Source organism: Lissotriton helveticus, chromosome 2_1 (genome assembly GCF_964261635.1).
Source record: "Lissotriton helveticus chromosome 2_1, aLisHel1.1, whole genome shotgun sequence".
NCBI classification, from domain to species: Eukaryota; Metazoa; Chordata; class Amphibia; order Caudata; family Salamandridae; genus Lissotriton; species Lissotriton helveticus.
In genome coordinates, this window is record NC_136059.1 from 2,057,709,197 (window position 1) to 2,057,729,522 (window position 20,326).

General features: G+C 46.9%; 1 long non-coding RNA gene and 1 pseudogene across 5 annotated transcripts in view; one reads left to right on the forward strand and one right to left on the reverse strand.

Annotated features, from left to right (window-relative positions):
• LOC144819034 (uncharacterized) overlaps positions 1-20,326 on the reverse strand; it is an 81,065-nt gene that overhangs the window by 41,810 nt on the left and 18,929 nt on the right. The window lies entirely within an intron of this gene.
• LOC144819153 (egl nine homolog 1-like) lies at positions 14,284-15,134 on the forward strand (annotated as a pseudogene).

Below are 20,326 nucleotides of genomic sequence, written 5' to 3' on the forward strand. Positions count from 1 at the left end.
TGAGCACACAGACAGATTTCACATGGGGGCAGCTTCACGAAGGCACAGCACAGAGACCCACACAGCAGCTGGAAGGGTGGGTGCTTCAGAACTTTTGTATCCCTGAGTTTTCAGCTCTTCTTAGGCCCTTGGAGACAGGCAGGCTTCAGAGGGGCAAAGCACACAGCACAGCTCCTCTTAAAGTTAGGGGGACACAGCAGACAGTCCCTTCCTCCGCAAACACAGCAACTGTAGGCGAACATGTCATACAACATTCCCCATGTTATCCTATGGGCAACATAGCCTTTCAATAGTGAAAAACTAAATTGACAGTATTTCACTGTCAAGACATGTGACCCACACTAGTAACACCAAACAAAAACCGGGACGTCTGCTCACCCTACCCTTGACCTTTGAGGCCCGAAAATAGAGCCCCCTAGAGCCCCCTTTCGAGCCCCCCCCAAATAAACTGGGGGGCTCAGCCCCAACAGCCCCCCCCCCCTTGAAGCCCTGGCTACAAACGTAATATACAACTCAAGCACAGCTCATGGCACTATGAGGCTCTCCCTAAAAACGTACCCCTAAAGAAAAGCATGCACAATTTTACAATTACTAGTGTAACCATTCAAGTAGCAGTTTGGTGTCACTTAAAATGTCATATGCATGATGTATAGATCCCACACATACACACACAGCAAATACAGAATATTAACACATAGGCAAGGGAGTTGCCAGAAAATGTAAACACCTCCCACTTTGAACTAAAGCTCTCACGGCACCATGAAAGCAAAGTAAGTCCTCACAACCCTTCCCAGAAGAGCTCGCTCGTCCAATGATCTAGCCATTCATCCTTCCATCAAACCCTTGATATCATATTTACATTCTGTCATCTATTAATTCTTTCATCCATCATTCAGTCTTTCACCATTCATTCAGTCCTTCCATCTGTGCCCATCCATTTCCAAACCTTTTCATCCATTTGAAAACCTATCCATCGTCTATCCTTCCATCCATCCATCCTTTCACTCATCCATCCCTTCATCCATCCATTCACTCATCCAACCATTTACCATTTCACCCAAGCATCCTTTCACTCATCCATCCACTCTTCCACCCATCCACTCATCCATCCAACCATTCACTCATCCATCCAACCATTCACCCATCCATCCAACCATTTACCCTTTCACCCATCCAGCCTGTAAGACAATAAGAAATTTACATTTGTCAGGTGTCAAGCTCTGTGAAATGTGCATAATGGGGTTCACGTGTGAATTTGGACGACCCCAGTACATCATTCACTGGGAAAAAACATAAACGATAAAGTTCATTTGTAAAACGCACCTTCATTCCGAAAGGTTAGTTGGCGCTGTATACCCGATATGTATAGTTAGACTCCTTACGCAAATTAATTATCATAATTTTATCGATCAAATGAAGATGGAAGGCTGATACAGCAGCATGAGATTAGGGTACCTTACACTTTTACACGCGTTCACTGAAAAACGATTGCATCCTGTTATGTTGAATAAACCGAATTGCATAAACATGCGTAAAAATTCAGACACAAATTAAACACATCCGGGGTGTCTTTGGGTTCTTGTGCAAGAGCTAGGAACCCCAAAAGTTACAGTGGAGTGGGGCATGCTTCCTCACCTTTCCAGGAAAGAAGAGGGTGGTCCTTGCCTTTTATGCACAGCCAGATGCGGAGTGTTCGCCTCTCTGATTTGAGCGAGCTGGCTGGAGAGAAGGGACTAGCGTGCCTCTTTGGGAACTCGACTCACGGATAAACAGCCCTTCAGGAGCCTTCGCTGCTCTGCTTTTTTTTTATTTTAGACAATACCGTGTGATAAACTAGCCTTGAAATAATTGAACTTATATTTGAAACACATTACACACTCCATTCATTTTCAAATGTGGCACATCGTGCTAGCTGTCATCATGTGCCAAAAGAAGAGAGAGAGACGGACTCCGGGCCCTGTGGCCAGCAGCATATTTCTGATAGGATTTTTGGGAATGCCCTTCACCAGCTGTTAATATTGCCGGTGGCCGCTACTGCGCAGGAGGCGGCCCACCACATACTGTGACACCCAAACTTGGCCCATTGTCATTCTGTATGTGGCAATCAGCAGCATACAGAATGACAATGGGCAGGGTGGAGCTGCTCCTGTGCTTCACAGATGAGTGCCCCATCAGAGATCTGAGGCCTCTCACAGGGAACAGCTCTGTTCCCTGCCAGGCCCACAATTACGGACAAAAGGTGTCCGTAAAAGGGATCCTCACGGACAACGGACGTGAGGTCCAATTTACGGACGGTCCGTGAAATTTACGGACGGTTGGTCACCCTAACCTACATGTATTTCTCTGTGGAAAACGATTCACCATCATCACAGACCACCAGGCATTAATCAAGGTCTTTGGAAACCTGAATACTAAGATGCCCTGTTACAGCAAAAGGTGGGGTTAAGACTTCAAGAGTACGACTGAGATTGTACACCAACCTGGGAAGGATCAAAACCTTGCAGATTTCTTTTCAAGAGTGCTGCTACAATGTCACAGTCCAACAACCAGGACTGGTGAGAGATATCTCAATTTTATTGTGAAGACCCCAGAAATTATTCCAAGTATCAATTTACTAACCTCCTGTTTAACTACAGGAAAACAACAAGCTTCATGACCCTACTGGGTCTGGACTGGTGCCCTCTGCTGACCTCTGTGGGAGTGAGTCCTCACCCCCAAGTGTTATCAAACCCTTGGTTAGAATCAGAGTTCACTTCTCCCTGCATAACGGACGGTTTTAACAGATCTGAGGCAGAACCCAACTGAAAACCTCAAGACTGCTAACACCCAGCTCGTAATTTCCGACGTGTTGGTTTGGAAGTATCCGTTGGATACTTCCAAACCAACACGTCGGAAATTACGAGCCGGGTGTTAGCAGTCTTGAGGAGAGCGCCGTGCTGACTTAATTATAGACACGGACATTTCCATTTGCCGAACAGAAGATTTTATCATGACTGCAGGTGACAAGCTTGCACCTGTAATTTAGGACTGTTGTGCATCTAACCGTCTTGATAAAGACCCGCCGCGACCAATAAGTTGGCGCTGATAGGGTCGAAACGTCAACACTTCCTACAGGCCCCTTAACTCCAGAACTCCGATGAAATAAAAGAAATCAAAAAGAGTTCAAGAAGTTGATATCAGTTGATGGCCTTTGTGAAACAATAATTTTGTATTTGCTGTATACTTGTATAGATTGCGTAATTGAATGCATTGATTGTGTATATATTGTGTTGTGTTTTGATCACTGTTTTCTTTTGCACTTTATTGGAGATATTGAGTCCTTGTACAGACAAAATTATCTTTGTAAGAGTGTGATTCATTTAATATAAAGAAAATATCGAGTCACTTGCAGGTTATTCTTTCATTGATTGCAAGAATTCTCTTCGTTTTTCTTTCAGAGGGGGTTCAGTTGTTTAGTTACCTAGAGGGTATTGGATCTTGGTTTACAAGACCATGTTGAAAATAAGTTGAAAATAAGTTTTGTTCGTACCCAACAGAACCAATTTCTTTTGAACTAACTGCTAGAGAGGCCGGCCTCAAAGCTGAGGGCCCGTGTTTGAGCCTTGGCAAGGATGCTCAACATCCTGTGATTCTGGGCAAACTTTATTCTCCCTACATCTAATAAAATGAATGTGTCCGTCTAATGCAACTGGTGCTCGTGTAAAGCACTCTGACACCTTCAGGTCGAGTTTGCACCATATAAAACTAAAAAAGAAGTTGTAGGATATTGGTGATGATCGTAATGCTCACAGGGGGATTTCTTGTAGCCATTTCCTGAGTAGAATTGTATTTGCTCATAAACATGAACCTTTTGTAACTGAAACAATAATCCTGTGATGTATAGAACTAGGTTAGTTGGGCCTAGACTCAAAACGTGTGTTTTGGGACATCCAACATTCCTTAAATGTCTATATTTCTTATTGACACCCTATGCATGAAAATATGCATTGGTTCTTTATTATGACATTCCGCCCCAAGAAGCCTTTAGTTACTTTTTAAGGCTTTGCCTTCTCCCTCACTGCAGGCAATTCACTCACACCGTCCCCTAATCTGCCTCAGCGCTATGACTATCATGTAGATTATCTCAGGGATAGAGGTAACATGGCCCTATAGAACAGGGGAACCCTCCCTTGGTGTTAAGGCCACAATTTTAAGTTTTTCTAAAACTCTCACTTCAGGAGTATGTTCAGAACAAGGAATGCCAAGCAGGGTTAAAAAAATATGGCTCTCGCTTAACATTTCCTCCAGCCTACGGCATATACAAAACACTGTAGGCACTATATGAAAGAAGTCGGCTATCAGGCAAGCATGGATCGCTAACTATGGTGACCTTTGGTGTCCAGATGTGCTTTATGGCTTGCTGCCAACCTTTAAATGAGGCCCTTAGGCCTCTCCTTACCCGGTGTAACTCTGCAACCGGGAATATGCCATAAAACGTTTGTGATTGCCAATACATTTGTTAGTTGGATTCCACACACTTTGTAATGTATCATTGTTCTGAAAATCCAAGCATGAAAGGAGATTTGTGAGCACATAATTGCACCACAGTGGTGGCATTTTAAATCAGTCCATTTGCACTCCTGTATTTAACCTGAAAGAGCAAATGTTTTGTGAATCGACCCTGGCATAGTGTGCATAACTCTGATCCACATGAACATATATGTGTGTATTTTACATATCATGAAAGATATGCAAACGAGTAATGAAAACAAATGCAAATTAGCTAACATTTGCGAGTGATTTTTGAGGTAAGGGTACTTTATAACTGAAAGACAAAATAATTTGGCTATTTTCACGCAAAGATTTGCAAATAAGCTTCATGTCAAGTAATATGCTTCTGCTATTCACAAGTAAAGTTACAGTGTAATATGAATTCTTTGCATATCGTTATTTTTGAAACACAAGGAGATGACGGACGGAGCGCTGAAACTTTTCAGACACTCACCCACCAGTCACAGATCTGGGTTGAATCCATCATCATGCTTTAGCTCAGGGTCAAGACCAATTTGCATTGGCTGGGTCCAAACTGGAATAGCAAAGTGAGCAACAAAACGATGGATTTAGGCCCAGATCTCTGTACTGGGGTGACTGTATGACATTGTTCTGCATTCTGTCCATCAATTGTTCTTTTTGCATTTGTCACCCCGAGTGGGACGGGTGTGCCCAGACGTGGATCCCCTGCTCTCCATGCCACTGGAGTCAAGCTATCCTGGTTGATGAGCGCTGAAACCCCAAAACCGGTCCTAGGATGCTTGTTTCCCGTCCAAGGAGGACCTGGCCAGGCAGTTCGGCCTGACTGTTCCCATTGGGCGCAGGGTCAAGACTGATTTGCATATGGCTGGGTCCAAACTGGAAAGGCATGTTGAGCAAAAAAACGATGGATTTAGGACCTGATCGCTGTACTCGATTGAATGTATGACATTGTTCTGCATTCTGTTCAATTGTTCTTTTTGCATTTAGTCATTTTTCAGAAATGCCATTTAATTAGAAAATCCGTAGGTCTGAAAACTTTCCAGGGACTTAGAGACATAAAAAGCACATGAAATCAGATCGAATTTGACAGAAAAAATATTTTTCTTTCACAATACAAATATTTTTTCAAAGGAAAAATGAATATAGTAAATCAATGAAAGCTTTAGTACGAAATAAAATAGAAATCAAAAGACTGTGGAAGCCGATAAGAGTATATTTTGCGGACACCGTCTTAAGAGTAAGAGGTTGATCAGCATGCGAAAGGATTTCTGACTAATGCAGCTATAGGCGGATTAGATAAATCTCAGGTTACCTGCTACTTACATTAAGTGCAGACATAACCTCTTCCTGCCCTGGAGCTTGTATCAGGTCTCCTGCATGATAAGAGAATTTTCTTCGTATGTTGTCATTTGTAATGAGCGTTGCTTTCGTGGCTGCAGTACTTTACCTCAATAAGGGCAGAGGTTAGGGTTTTTTTTCTCCTTGTCAAGTTTTTGTTGCTTCACCTTTGTTAACAAAACAAGACACTTTCAGCAGGTTCTAAAAGTTGTTGAAACCATCAGATGGATTTAGATGGTAATTATGTCGTTCTAACAAAATGTAATCAAAAGTTTCACGTGTATTGTTAGGTGAAAATGGTAGAACGAATCTAGTGGTTTTATTTTATTTATACCTGAAATGTTATCCTATATAGGGAACACAAAAGTACATGTAATAAAAAAGGTAGGCATATATTGTGTAAGCACTCTTTACATGCATTTGACTTGTTACCTTGTAGATGTGTAGGCTGAAGAATGGTCGTATGGGAAAGTGAATATATTTAAAAGCAATGCTGGCTAAGATCAGCGAACACTACCCTACCTACACCATCACAAAGGAAATAATCCTTTTTTAGGGCTCGCCTGCTGATGCGCTTCAGCGCATAGCTGGCGAAGCTCTATAGGGGCTTATCCAGTGTTTATCCACTGGCGATTCCACTGGCGATTCCTTCAAGTGCATGTGCTTTTTAGGTCATTGCGCTTGCGCAAGCCCTAAAAAGCGCGTGCACAATGCCACCAGCCGCCTGCCTGCCTGCCTCGCATTACCACATCAAAGGCAGCCCTCCGAGCGCATTTCTCACCCCCTAATTATTCACGGCCGGCCGGCAGGCACATCAAAGGCTGCTGCTGCCGTGACTCGCATTTCTCCTCCCTCCTCCCCTATCACTGCCCAGGCCGGCCGTACTTTCTCTTTACAAGGGCGCCCATTCCTGAATCACTTGAAATCTCTCCACATTATTTGCATTTTGTTAATTAAAAAAATTAACTTCAACACAGCGTTGCACATTTTTCTCGACTTCGGAAGGATGAGTCCCAATCTCATTTGTACAAAGTGTTGTAATGGGATTATTGGAGAGTTAGAGAAACGTGCTCACAAGTTACATTTTTATGCAAATCATCTGAGTAAATAAACAATAGCATGGTGCCGTTTGCGTCCTTGACTTGATCTGGTTTTTATTTTTATTTTGCTATTATTCTCACAAAGGCTAAGAAGGTCTGCCTACTTTAGTATTAAGTGCTATACGTCGCATAAGCAACAGCTAACCATTCACTCACCCACGCAACGCCACTCACCCATGCAACGCCACTCACCCACGCAACGCCACTCACCCACGCAACGCCACTCACACACGCAACGCCACTCACACACGCAACGCCACTCACACACGTAACGCCACTCACACACGCAACGCCACACACACGCAACGCCACACACACACGCCACTCACACACGCAACGCCACTCAACCACGCAACGCCACTCAACCACGCAACGCCACTCACACACGCAACGCCACTCACCCACGCAACGCCACTCAGCCACGCAACGCCACTCACACACGCAACGCCACTCACACACGCAACGCCACTCACACACGCAACACCACTCACACACGCAACGCCACACACACACGCAACGCCACACACACACGCAACGCCACACACACACGCAACGCCACTCACACACGCAACGCCACTCACACACGCAACGCCACTCACACACGCAACGCCACTCACACACGCAACGCCACTCACACACGCAACGCCACTCACACACGCAACGCCACTCACCCACGCAACGCCACTCACCCACGCAACGCCACTCACCCACGCAACGCCACTCACCCACGCAACGCCACTCACCCACGCAACGCCACACACACACGCAACGCCACACACACACGCAACGCCACACACACGCAACGCCACTCACACACGCAACGCCACACACACGCAACGCCACTCACACACGCAACGCCACACACACACGCAACGCCACTCACACACGCAACGCCACTCACACACGCAACGCCACTCACACACGCAACGCCACTCAGCCACGCAACGCCACTCAGCCACGCAACGCCACACACACACGCAACGCCACTCACCCACGCAACGCCACTCACCCACGCAACGCCACTCACCCACGCAACGCCACACACACACGCAACGCCACTCACACACGCAACGCCACACACACACGCAACGCCACACACACACGCAACGCCACACACACACGCAACGCCACTCACACATGCAACGCCACTCACACATGCAACGCCACTCAACCACGCAACGCCACTCACACACGCAACGCCACTCAACCACGCAACGCCACTCACCCACGCAACGCCACTCAGCCACGCAACGCCACTCAGCCACGCAACGCCACTCAGCCACGCAACGCCACTCAGCCACGCAACGCCACTCAGCCACGCAACGCCACTCACACACGCAACGCCACTCACACACGCAACGCCACTCACACACGCAACGCCACTCACACACGCAACGCCACTCACACACGCCACTCACCCACGCAACGCCACTCACCCACGCAACGCCACTCAGCCACGCAACGCCACACACACATGCAACGCCACTCACACATGCAACGCCACTCACACATGCAACGCCACTCACACATGCAACGCCACTCACACATGCAACGCCACTCACACACATGCAACGCCACTCACACATGCAACGCCACTCACACATGCAACGCCACTCACACATGCAACGCCACTCACACACGCAACGCCACTCACACACGCAACGCCACTCACCCACGCAACGCCACTCACCCACGCAACGCCACTCACCCACGCAACGCCACTCACCCACGCAACGCCACTCACCCACGCAACGCCACTCACCCACGCAACGCCACACACACACGCAACGCCACTCACACACGCAACGCCACTCACGCAACGCCACTCACCCACGCAACGCCACTCACCCACGCAACGCCACTCACCCACGCAACGCCACTCACCCACGCAACGCCACTCACCCACGCAACGCCACTCACCCACGCAACGCCACACACCCACGCAACGCCACTCACCCACGCAACGCCACACACACACGCAACGCCACACACACACGCAACGCCACACACACACGCAACGCCGCTCAGCCACGCAACGCCGCTCAGCCACGCAACGCCGCTCATCCACGCAACGCCGCTCACCCACGCAACGCCACTCACCCACGCAACGCCACTCACCCACGCAACGCCACTCACCCACGCAACGCCACTCATCCACGCAACGCCACTCATCCACGCAACGCCACTCATCTATATGCAAAACGAAAAATGTCAAACTCTTCTATTGCGAGACCTATTGCATTTTCAATGCTTGTTTTTCTTCAAGCTCTTCTAGAGCACACACATATTCTGTTTCTGCATTAACATGTGAGGTCTGCACCAATAGAAGATGGTGCAAGGGATCCATCTCTGGTCATTCACAGGAAGGCCTGAAAAAGTGTCCTCTATTCTGTATCAAAAAAAGGACAAAAGAGTGCATCACATGTACGTATTGATCCAGGATATAGAATGCATACAATTGATCTTGCACCACAAAAATAAAATGGAATCAGAATTGCTTTTATACATGTTAAGATTTGTATATATAAATATATTAATTTATACAAATCTTTACATACAAGTAGACACATTAGAAGCTTCCTAGAACTTGATAGCAGCATCCCAGCATATAAGTCATTCTCTTAATACAGACCCGCCAGCATTTCGTGACTTCAAAAATATCGCAAAATCAACTGACACTGTAATATTGACTTTTTTTAATCTATTGATATTTTATATTGTTCACGTGTTTGCATTCTCTCCGAATATTTGGGGGTGTCATTAAATAGCAGACCTAAGCTGTATATTGACCAGAAGAAGTCAATCAATTTTTGCCAATCTTGATGTATCCAGATTGAGCAGGTACGAAATATGAAAACCCAATTAACTTTGAGCATACTGGTCGATAAGCGGATATTGTTTAAGACAATCTTATTTTGCTACTTTATATATTAGTGACATTTTAATATGAATATAATTTTTTTTATGTATTTATTACTGTGCACTTGAATGGTCAGATGACGGAATAAAGTTAAGTTAAATTGAAATCAAGCTGACTAGCGCAATGGCCGCAATATTTACTATTTAGGCCGCAAAACAAGGTCTCTCGAAAAACAACAAGCATTGGCATAGCCAATAGGTCTCACCTTTGGGACCTTATAAGTGTTTAGTTATCCAGCACAATATCCTTGGTGCAACAACATCAACTGTTGCAAGGCTAAACACTTATAAGGTCCCAAAGGCGAGACCTATTGACTATGCCAATGCTTGTTTAAACCTCTAACTAGCTAACTTCCAGAAAACGAGTTTTGAGGGGTTAGAGTTTAAAAGAGTAGGTTTCATAAGACTACCTAGAATATATTCTCCCTTCTTATGTGATATCTGCACACTTGAGGAGAGACATTAAAACAACAGCGCACAAGACCACTCACTACGAGTCAACAAGAGGGAGGCATTGGAGCATTGCTCAAACCAACATCAGCCCTTTGTTCAGTGGTTGGTGTATTTTTACTCTCTAGAAACTGTAGCGGGGCGTGGGGGGCACAGCCCTGCACTCAGCAACACTTTTAACAAATAGTTTCAAAGCAAACAGTTCTTGGCTTTACTCCGTGCTGAAGTGTCACTAGAGAGAGTGATGTTAGCATACCCAATCATACATCCTGAGAAAAGGTCTCTGGAGAGGGGGGGAGGTGAGTTCCTCACCAGAGCCTTTCACACCCAGGCTCCCCCTCAGAGCAGGGTTTGCAGAGTGGGTATATGGTCACAAAACTCAAGTAAGTACCCTGTATACAATTCTAAGAAAATGAGCGAATCTTGCATCATAGTGTACCATACAAAATCTGCACCTTTTTAAAATGTGATAACATGAGGCTTAGTGATTCTCTAGTATCTTTAACAGAGTGCCTTTACTCTGTGTCGAGGTGTCACTATACTGGCTGCTGTTAGCAAACTGGATCATACACTCTGTTCATTCAGAGGAAATGCCGTTGTAGATGAATGAGTAGCTCACTAAATCCTTCCATACCCAGCTTTTAACCTCAGAGTTCTCAGCAGAGAGGTCTTTTGGTCATAAAACTGAAGCATTCACCATGTATGAAGTTGTGTAAAAGAGATAGTCTTTCGTTCAGTTGTATCATAAAGTCTCTCAGGACCTGCGTGCCCCCCCACCACATAAAATGCAGGAAACTGAGGAAGATCACTGTCTACAAAACTCTACATGGTTTCCTGTCATAAGTCAGACCAATCACCTCTGAAGGCCTGGAACAGGAGCTAAACATCTCCATAGCCAGACATGATGGTCCTTTCGCTTATTCTTAAGAAGGCTTTCAAGCCTTGATAAATGCAGCTTTCTATACTGTAGCCCCACTTAAAGTTAAAATCTCTAACAGCTGTAAACCCACAGCACAGACAAGAAGGGACATGGAAGGCTAACCCAGGCACTGAGGAAAAAGTGAAACATTAAAACTGGCCCTGAACCCTAGTGATGATTTTTTTGCAAAATTAGTTTAAGCTCATGCTTCAATCAGGAATGTTCCCCACCTCCTAGAAAGAAGCAATAGTCACGCCGCTACTGGAGAAACCGAATGCAGATCCTGATGACCGTAAAAAATTCCAGCCCATATCCCGGTTGCCAACCCCTGCCAAGATTCAAGAAAGGTTTATCAACAAGGAATTAGTCCAATTCATTGATACCCAAGGTTACCTCGCCCATTTCAAAATGGGTTTTGAAGTGTCCCCAGTACAGTCTGCCCTTATTGTGGCAGCAGACAGTATCTTACATAAGGTTGATTAGGGTGGGCGGCTATCTTGGTAATGCTGATTTGTACACAGCATTTGATAGTCTCGTTCATGCATTGTCTAATGTCTGCAGCAAGCTGGTGTCAGTGGTACAGCCCTGAAGCTTCTTCACTCCTTTCAAATAGAGTACAAATTATCAGCTGTGGTTGTTTCAAGGCAAAAGCTTTCTGCCTTCCCTGTGGGGTGCCTCGGAGCTCGTCCTTAAGACCTACCATCTTTAATGTGTATGTGGCCACTCTGGCAAAATCAGTGCGTTCTTTTGGGTTCCGAGTGCTATTGTGTCTATTTACAACAACTTGACCTGTGTGGTGGTGAAGTTCTAGCAGTGTATATCCAGCATTAATAGTTGGATGAGAGAACTCCTTAAAACTTAACCTGGACAAAACTACGGTGTTGTTCGGAACTCAGGATTCCATCTGGTCCAATATCTGGTGGTCGGAGGCTAGAGGACCACTTCCCCTTCCAGTCAAGTCAGCCCAAAAATCGTGGTGTCATCTTTGATAATACTCCAAGTTTTGATACACAGGTCAGTCGCACTACTAGCACTTGGTTCCTCTTTATATGGACTGAGAAATATTTTCCCTTACATTCCTTTTAAATTGTGACATTCAGTCATTATTGGTCGTCACCTCAGGTTTTGATTATTGCAACGCAGGTTATCTGATCATCAATGGCTTCTCCCTCAACAAACTGCTCAGAATGTGGCTGCCCGCTTCATTCGTAACATCGCCAAATATTTTTCGGTCAGAGAAGGGATTCATTCCCTTTACTGGCTCACTGTTGGAGAGCAATTACCTTCAAAGCTTTCGACATGGCCTTTTCAGACCCACAACAGAAAGGCCCTAGCCAACTGAAATTGCTTTTTCACCGGTACACTTCATGTAGGCCTCTTAGATCCACTCAGTAAGGAGGCAATGATTACTAGATTTCAGAACGCTTTCTGGCTAGGGCATTCCATTTTATTTGCAGCTGCAAACTGTAAAACACCTTGCCAGCTCATATCTCCGAAGTATATTCCTTTGTGGCATTACAAAACACACCTGACAACTTGGCTCTTCTCATAGATTTCTTCATTAACAGCTGTCCTGCCCTGGTCTGGATTGAGAATACCTTGCCCTAGCACTTTGACACCTTTGGGTTTAGTGCGCTTTATAGATTATTTTCCTTTTATTTCATACAATAGAGAACATGCAGCATGTTCTAATGTGATTCCCCCAAAAAAGACAGCCTACTGAGTCTTTACTCTGCTGAGCAGTCACAAGAGTGGAGACTTAGAAAACCTAATCATTCACCCTTTTCACCAATGAGAATAGCTGCTGTAGATGGGAGAGTTCCTCACTAAAGCCTTTCACACCCAGCCTTTACCCTGTTGAGTGGTCTCAGCAGAAAGTGAATGGAGTCTTAAATTCTAAGCATTCACCCTGTATGGATTAATAAGAAAAGGAGGCAGTCCTTCATCGAAATCCTCCATAGAGAATGTCCACGTTGTTAAACTGATGAAACAGGGACTAGTATTTTTTGTATCGTCCACAGAGAGCCTTTATGGTGAGGTGTCACTCAAGTGGCTGCCGTTAGCAAACCCAATCATACACTGTTCATTCAGAGAAAAGGTGTTTGTATATGAGTTCCTAGCGAAAGCCTTTATAGGTCTCACGCCTAGCGCTGCGCTGCACAGCAGTGCTCGCGCAACACGAGGACATTTAGTAGGTGAAAAAACAGGGATATGAAGCTAACCTAGGAATCTCACACGCATGTGCGTTTCCTTCTGTGCTACCCCATTGGCCTTTGCGTGCGTTTTATTCTAAAACACTGCAAGTAATTGGCCAGGGGCGGGCGCATAGCTCCGCCCATGGCCTATTGGTGTCTATTACACGCTTGGTGCGCGTAATAGCCACCAATGGGCCATGGGGTTTCAATTATCGTGCCCAGATACGGGAACGATAATTGAAACCACGTGTGTGGCTGTGGTGCGCATGCACCACTTGTATTCTATAACCGGATGGAAAACAGAACTAGAATCGCTGCTCTTTGCTCTCCAGTTGAGTTATGTCGGCATACCCCTCGAGGATCAATGGTAACTGACTAATTAATGCTCGAGCAGTGTGGCTTGTCAGGTGGATTGTGTGTGAACTGTATCCACATCAAGAAGCTTCAAGGCCAAAGACACTGTTTAGGGGGGAGCCTCCAAGAGATCAGAGGGTACTTGTGTACTTCTGAAAGGATTTCAATGCCACCTTCCTAACGATTGTCGAACACCTGGGGAGGGGAATTGAGATTCTCAGGCAGGCAGGCAGGCGAGGCAGAGAGGAGGCCAAAGGTTGTCATTGGCGCGGCCCAACCTCCATCTCCATTCAGCCACCGGACAGGACAAGCGAAAGTCGGGAACAGACCCCCTCCTTCCCACGCAGAAGGCAGTCGCGGCCCTGCCGAGGACTCTAGCCTTTGGCGTACGTGCGAGGGTGCGAACGAGCAGCTGGGGCAGAGTGTAGGCCAGCAAAGGCTCCTGTCGTAGCTCCTGGCGGCCATGCAGGATTGATCCAGCCTGGCTCTGGCTGATATGGCCTCGGGCGGGTTCAGCGAGCGGCAGTACTGTGAGCTATGCGGTAAACTCGAACAGCTGCTGCACTGTGGCCGCTGCCTGAGCTCTTTCTACTGCAGCAAGGAGCACCAGCGTCAGGACTGGAAGAAACTCAAGCTGGTGTGTAAAGGGGGCGAGCAGCCTGGTGGCAACACTGCCACTCCCACCTCTAGCACCGGGGGTGCTGCCATTCCAGTGAATGAGGGTTCAGTCATTGGGGCCTTTAACACTACTAAACGCGGGGGCCTGGACCACCCCTACCACTGCTGCCTCCGCCAGCCCAGGTGGCAATGATGCCGCGCCGGATGTCACCTCCCAGCAACCCCTTGAGCCAAGGCCGCTGGCCGTCAAGGACTACACTGAGAGCTCAGGGCGGTTCATGACTGCAGCCGTCAGCAGGGGCTCGCAGGGCACTGAATGGGCAGAGCCGGGGCCCGCCATCTTCGCAGCGACTGGCTGGAGAGTACATGCTGCCAGGCATGGAGAAGCACGGCATCTGCGTGATTAATTACTTCCTGGGCCGGGTGGCAGGCGAGGGCGCTGCATGTGAGGTGCACGTGCTGAGAGGCACGGGTCGCTTCACAGACTGTCGTGCCTCCTTCACTTATTTTCTGAGCCTTCCAGTCACTTGCCTTGTAGGCCCGAGTATTGACAGCAGGTATCGTGTGAACCATTCTTTCCTGAAAGCCTTCTGCTCCATATGCCTACCCTCTCCGGCAGATATTTTCTACTCCCAGAGTCTGCATCTCGTCCTTTCCACTGCTCTTTGTTTTGTATCTTTGGCCGCCCCTCTTTTGTACCACGTACCTATCTCTCCGAAAGGCAAGTAGTTCTGAACTTGTAATAAGGTTCCTTGGCAATCCAAAGTATGACCAAACCAGTACTTCGCATTGAAATGGCTAGAATGGATCAATATTGTTCACGGACGCATAATTAGTATTTTTTTTTAAACACTAATTGATACGCAGTGGTTGAAGGGGGGGGGTGTGAGAAGAGTAGGGGGAACTGTGGGCAGAGGGCGAAAATAACCCGTGGATTGGGTCAGTGGGCGGAGTCAGAGGTGCAGCAGAAAGAGCAAAATATCCCAATTTTATGTATTTGTTTCCCATTTCACTAACAGGTTACAGCTTATTACGTTATTTAATTTAACCAATGGATACACATGTTTATATAAGGTTTGATGTGTTATTGACATTAAAATACATTTCCAAAGTGGGATACATTTCAAATCACAGAAAGATTCAAATATCCTGAAAAGTGGAATCTCAAGCCATTTGTCTCCCAACCATGAAGTTTCTGTCATCTGCACTTCTCCCTTTTTCCACAAGAGCAGTTCAAACATGGAAGGGCAAAATATCCTAGTTGTAACTGCAATCACTGGTGCACCTAGAGGAGAAACTGCCCTCCCTATTCTTTCTGTAAATGCAGTCACAGAAGTGCATCTATACGATAAACTGCCTTCCTTTTTAGGTCAAGCCTACAGCAGCGCATGCGCTGTGGCTCGACTTTTAGAAAGGGGCTTTTCAAAGTTCTACCCTGGCCTAAAGCTTGCCTGCATGTGTACACCCGCATCGAACACCCGCTTCTCCACCTCCCCCACCACGTCTCGCGGTCAATGCTTGTAACACCCGCTTCTCGCCCTCCCCATCTCGCGGCCGATGCTTGTTTTCCCAGCTTCTCCCCCTGCCCCACCAAATCTCGCAGCCAATGTTTTTCCCGAGCTTAGCTTGGACTTGTGATCCATTTCCAACGTTCCTGCTATAGCACTTCTGAAATGAACTGGACTGAATCTGCCTGGAATAAGATCATAACCCACATAACGACATGATCAACGCTCTCACGCGGGCCCCCACCTGGCAATGGATGCGACTGGTCTCACCAAGACCCCGCTAGTATTCTGAAACTAACCAATTGTCCGAATGAAAAGCTAAGCAATAGAGGTCCCGCCACAGTTAGCATCAAAATACAATAAACCGCCAACATACAAATGAGCCACATGGATGCTTCTGTTTGACAAGTGAATTCCCGCTGCCTCTTGCAACACCGCTGAGAAAAACAATATCACAACTCCCCCTATATCACAAGGATAATTGAGTTTGCCAAGTACCGACTTGCACCTGTAGATATCCCCACGTCCCACCTACATAAGGGGTTGAACCCGGGACACCCTGGCCGCAGTCGATCACGCCATAACTTGAGCCACACTCCTACTCCCAAGGGAGGGCCCTCCTTCCCATGAGTCCTCTGCCCCCACTTGCTGCGTGCACACACAACACCAACCTCCCCCCTACATATTGTGTCTGCTCGCGGCCAATGCTTGTTTTGAGGAACACTTTAGCCAAGGCAGCCTTCTTTCTCTGCCCCCGGTGCTCGCTGCTGCCAGGCTGGTTCCACTTGCAAGACAAAGAATGAGACTGTTGAGTAAACACAGCCCTGCCATGCATTTGAATCAAGAGGCACAGCAAAACATCACATTTCTGATGACCGCTTAATGAGGGGAGAAATGTTAGCAATTTCAAATAACCATTTAGAGTATAATGCGAAAGAGCATGCACGTGTCCTTTCTGCTGCTTGTTTCACTTTGTTTTTAAGGTCTGTAGCTCATGGCCTAAACGAGTGCAAGTCAGGTCTACTAGTTTGGGATTGTACACGGGCAAGGTTAGAGATTGTTAAAATAACTAGCTGCGCCCGCAAAATACAATACTTAGGGTGACCATATTCTATTTTTATTTTGTGCCATCGATGTGCCCAACTTTTAATCCAGCCCTTTTCCTGGGCATTTTAAACTTGCAATAAACAGAGTATAAGATGGGCTGTTGCAAATCTTATACAAAAAAGGTTTAATATTTAAAAAAACGTTTCCATCTGGGTTTCGGTAACGTCACCGGCCGGGGAATTTGAAGGCCTCAGAGTCGCTGGGCATCTAAAAAGCAGCCCGCGATAGGCAGCGCATGCAACACCCATGCAAGCGAAACAAAATACCAAAATGGCTTCAATGTGACTGGGGCCAGACAGGCCCCCTCCCTCACACCCTGCAACCGGAGAGCGAACGCTGCTGCGCCCAGAGGCTTGTTACAGAATATAGCGCCAGAATGGTTGACTTTTTAGAAAGTCGATTTTAACTAGTTGTGCTCCTAGTCCCCGCTTACCAACTAAACCTCACGGATTGATCTTGGGCAAATGTGCTTCATTTCACCCTCTCACCCTTCTACTCCCCCCCCCCCCCCTCCTCCTGGTGAGCCTCATTCAGGCTCCTTTGTTTGCAACAAGATCAAAAATCCAAGATAGCAGAAGTGGAGATATGAATTTTTAAAGATAATATCCCCAAACAGTTCTTAGAAGTCTACAGTGCTGGAGTGTTACTTGGTCACACTAGATGGAGCCAAATCAAGGCAGCCTCGATGGAGCATGGGTCTATACAGTTTGAAAACCGGTCCTGCTGAAGTTCTAAAGTCTCAAGTTGAGCCAAAACTTCCGTTCGCAGGGAAAGTACACCGGGAGCACAGTGAGTGGCGTGAAAAGAGCCACGGGCACTGTGGACAGATGGGCTGGGGCCTCCCGGTCACGAGCGGCGATGCTGCTGTGCAAAGGCAAACTTGCACCTGCTCATGCTGACCCTGCGAGCAAGCAAAGTGGCCAGTTTGCACTCACAAGGAGCCCAAAAGCTGGAGTTAAAGGGGCTGCCCCGCACACCCTGCAACCGGAGAGCGAACGCCGCTGCACCCAGAGGCTTGTTACAGAATATAGCGCCAGAATGGTCGACTTTTTAGAAAGTCGATGTTAACTGGTTGTGCTCCTAGTCCCCGCTTACCAACTAAACGTCATGGAGTGTTCTTGGGCAAATGTGCTTCAGTTCGCCCTCTCACCCTTCTCCCCGCTCCCTCCTGGTCAGCCTCATTCAGGCTCCTTTGTTTGCACTACACCCTCCCTTCTCGTTTCCACAGCCCACATTTACTCAGTTACCTGTGATTCTTGTGGCTCCTTCACAGGAAAGGGTATGTATGCCTTGTCCTCTAGGTTCTATCCCAGCGGCTGCCCCATCGCACGGTGTGATCTTAGGCTGCACCCTCCTTGCAGAACAGAGTCCTAACATTGGCATCAGCTGAGCTCTATTGCTCTGTGAGAGCACAATAGTTTTAAACAACCATTGGCATAGCCAATAGCTCTCGCCTAAGTGTTTAGCCATGCAATAGTTGATGTTGTTGCACCAAGGACATTGTGCTGCATAACTAAATACTTATAAGGTCCCAAAGGCGAGACCTATTGGCTATGCCAATGCTTGTTGTAAATGCCTTCAAAGTGCATCTGAAGGACAAACTGCCCTTTTCTTTTTGGGTCGAGCCAGAGTGCATGTGCTGCTCTGCGGGACTTGTTATGGTGGAGTAACAAATAGAAGCCCTGCCCACTCTCCACCCATATTGGTCATTGGCTTGTGTCACTGTCTGGCCATAGTAGCGACTGGCCCCTTTACTTCAGTTGTTACACGGTACGCGTTATTTAGACTTTGAGCACTATTTTCTTTAATGAAGTTCTACTTCAGACAGGACATAATTTGGTGCCTTTACGCACCCACATGTTGTCCGTGCCTTTCTCTCCCCTTCCGCCCACCCTCCCGTTGTCCATGCCTTCTCCCCAACGCCCCAAACCGGTCCGTGCTTTCTCCCCACCCTCCCTCCTGTTGTCCATGCCTTTCCCCCCCCCCCCCCCTGTTCTTTATGATGCCAACCATTTGCAATGCAATAGGTCTTCCATAAATGCGAGACCTGTTGCGTTGCAAATGCTTGTCATCCAGCTTTTAACCTGCGGAGGTCTTGCAGAGGGCAATGTTGACTTACAGCTCAATACAGGGTGAGTGTTTCAGTGTTAAGACAAGGAGCCAGTAATTCAGCAAACTGTATTAGAGCAAACCTGCAGTCTTAAAACATTATAACAGAACGCCTTGTGTTCCTCAAACCTTCTACACAAACCTGTGCTGAGGATTCACTAGAGAGGATGCTCTTACCATACACAATCCTACACCTTGTTCACCCAGAAAGAAGGCCTGTGCAGATGGGTGAATTTCTTTCGAGACTTTTTTTACACCCAGCTTCCACCGTGTAAGAAAACAAGCAAATCTTTTATTGCAGAGAACCGTATAGAGAGATTATGGTGGAGTAACCGTCTTAGTGAAAACTTTTTTACACATTTTTGACTCCGTTTAGACTTTCTAAGAGGATCAGACAGTTTTTGCATTCAAACACTAGTATCTGGACCACAGTGTAGGAAAGTGGCTTGAGGTGTAAGTGATGGGATTATTCCTTGTGTATACAAAGTACAGCCAGAAGATCCTGCTGTTTAACTATTTTAGCATATTGGTGCAGTTTGTGCATAATGAACAAGTTACTTACCTTCGGTAACTATATATCTATAAGAAACAGTAGTTAGTATTAGATTCCTTACCTTAGAATATCCCCAGGCGTCAGTCTGGATCCGGAAACTTTTGCGTAGCAGTACCCCTGCGCGTCGGTAGGCGTCGTCTGCAGGCGTCCCCTGCGGCTCCGCGTCGTCGGCGTCGTGCGCCGTGATGACGTCGCTGGAGTATATAGACGCCGCCTCCGCGCGCTGACGTCAGTTCTTTGCACACAGCTTTTCCGCGCTAGAACACGCAGAGCCATGTGAGAACCAACACTGGTGCCATGTGAAACTAGGGCCCTGAAAGGGATGTCCTTAACCCTAGGTATCAGTTCGCAGAACGGGGAGGATGGGCGGGGCGGTAAGGAATCTAATACTAACTACTGTTTCTTACAGATATATCGTTACCGAAGGTAAGTAACTTGTTCATCTGAAAGAAACAGGTTAGTATTAGATTCCTTACCTTAGAATAGATACCCCAGCAATACCAACCCCGGTGGTGGGTCTGCGAACCAATACAATCCTACACCAGAAAATCCTGGAGGACCGAACGGCCAAAGAAGCCGTCCCTCCGGACTTGACTGTCCAGGCAGTAATGCCTCGCAAAGGTGTGCAGCGAGGCCCACGTAGC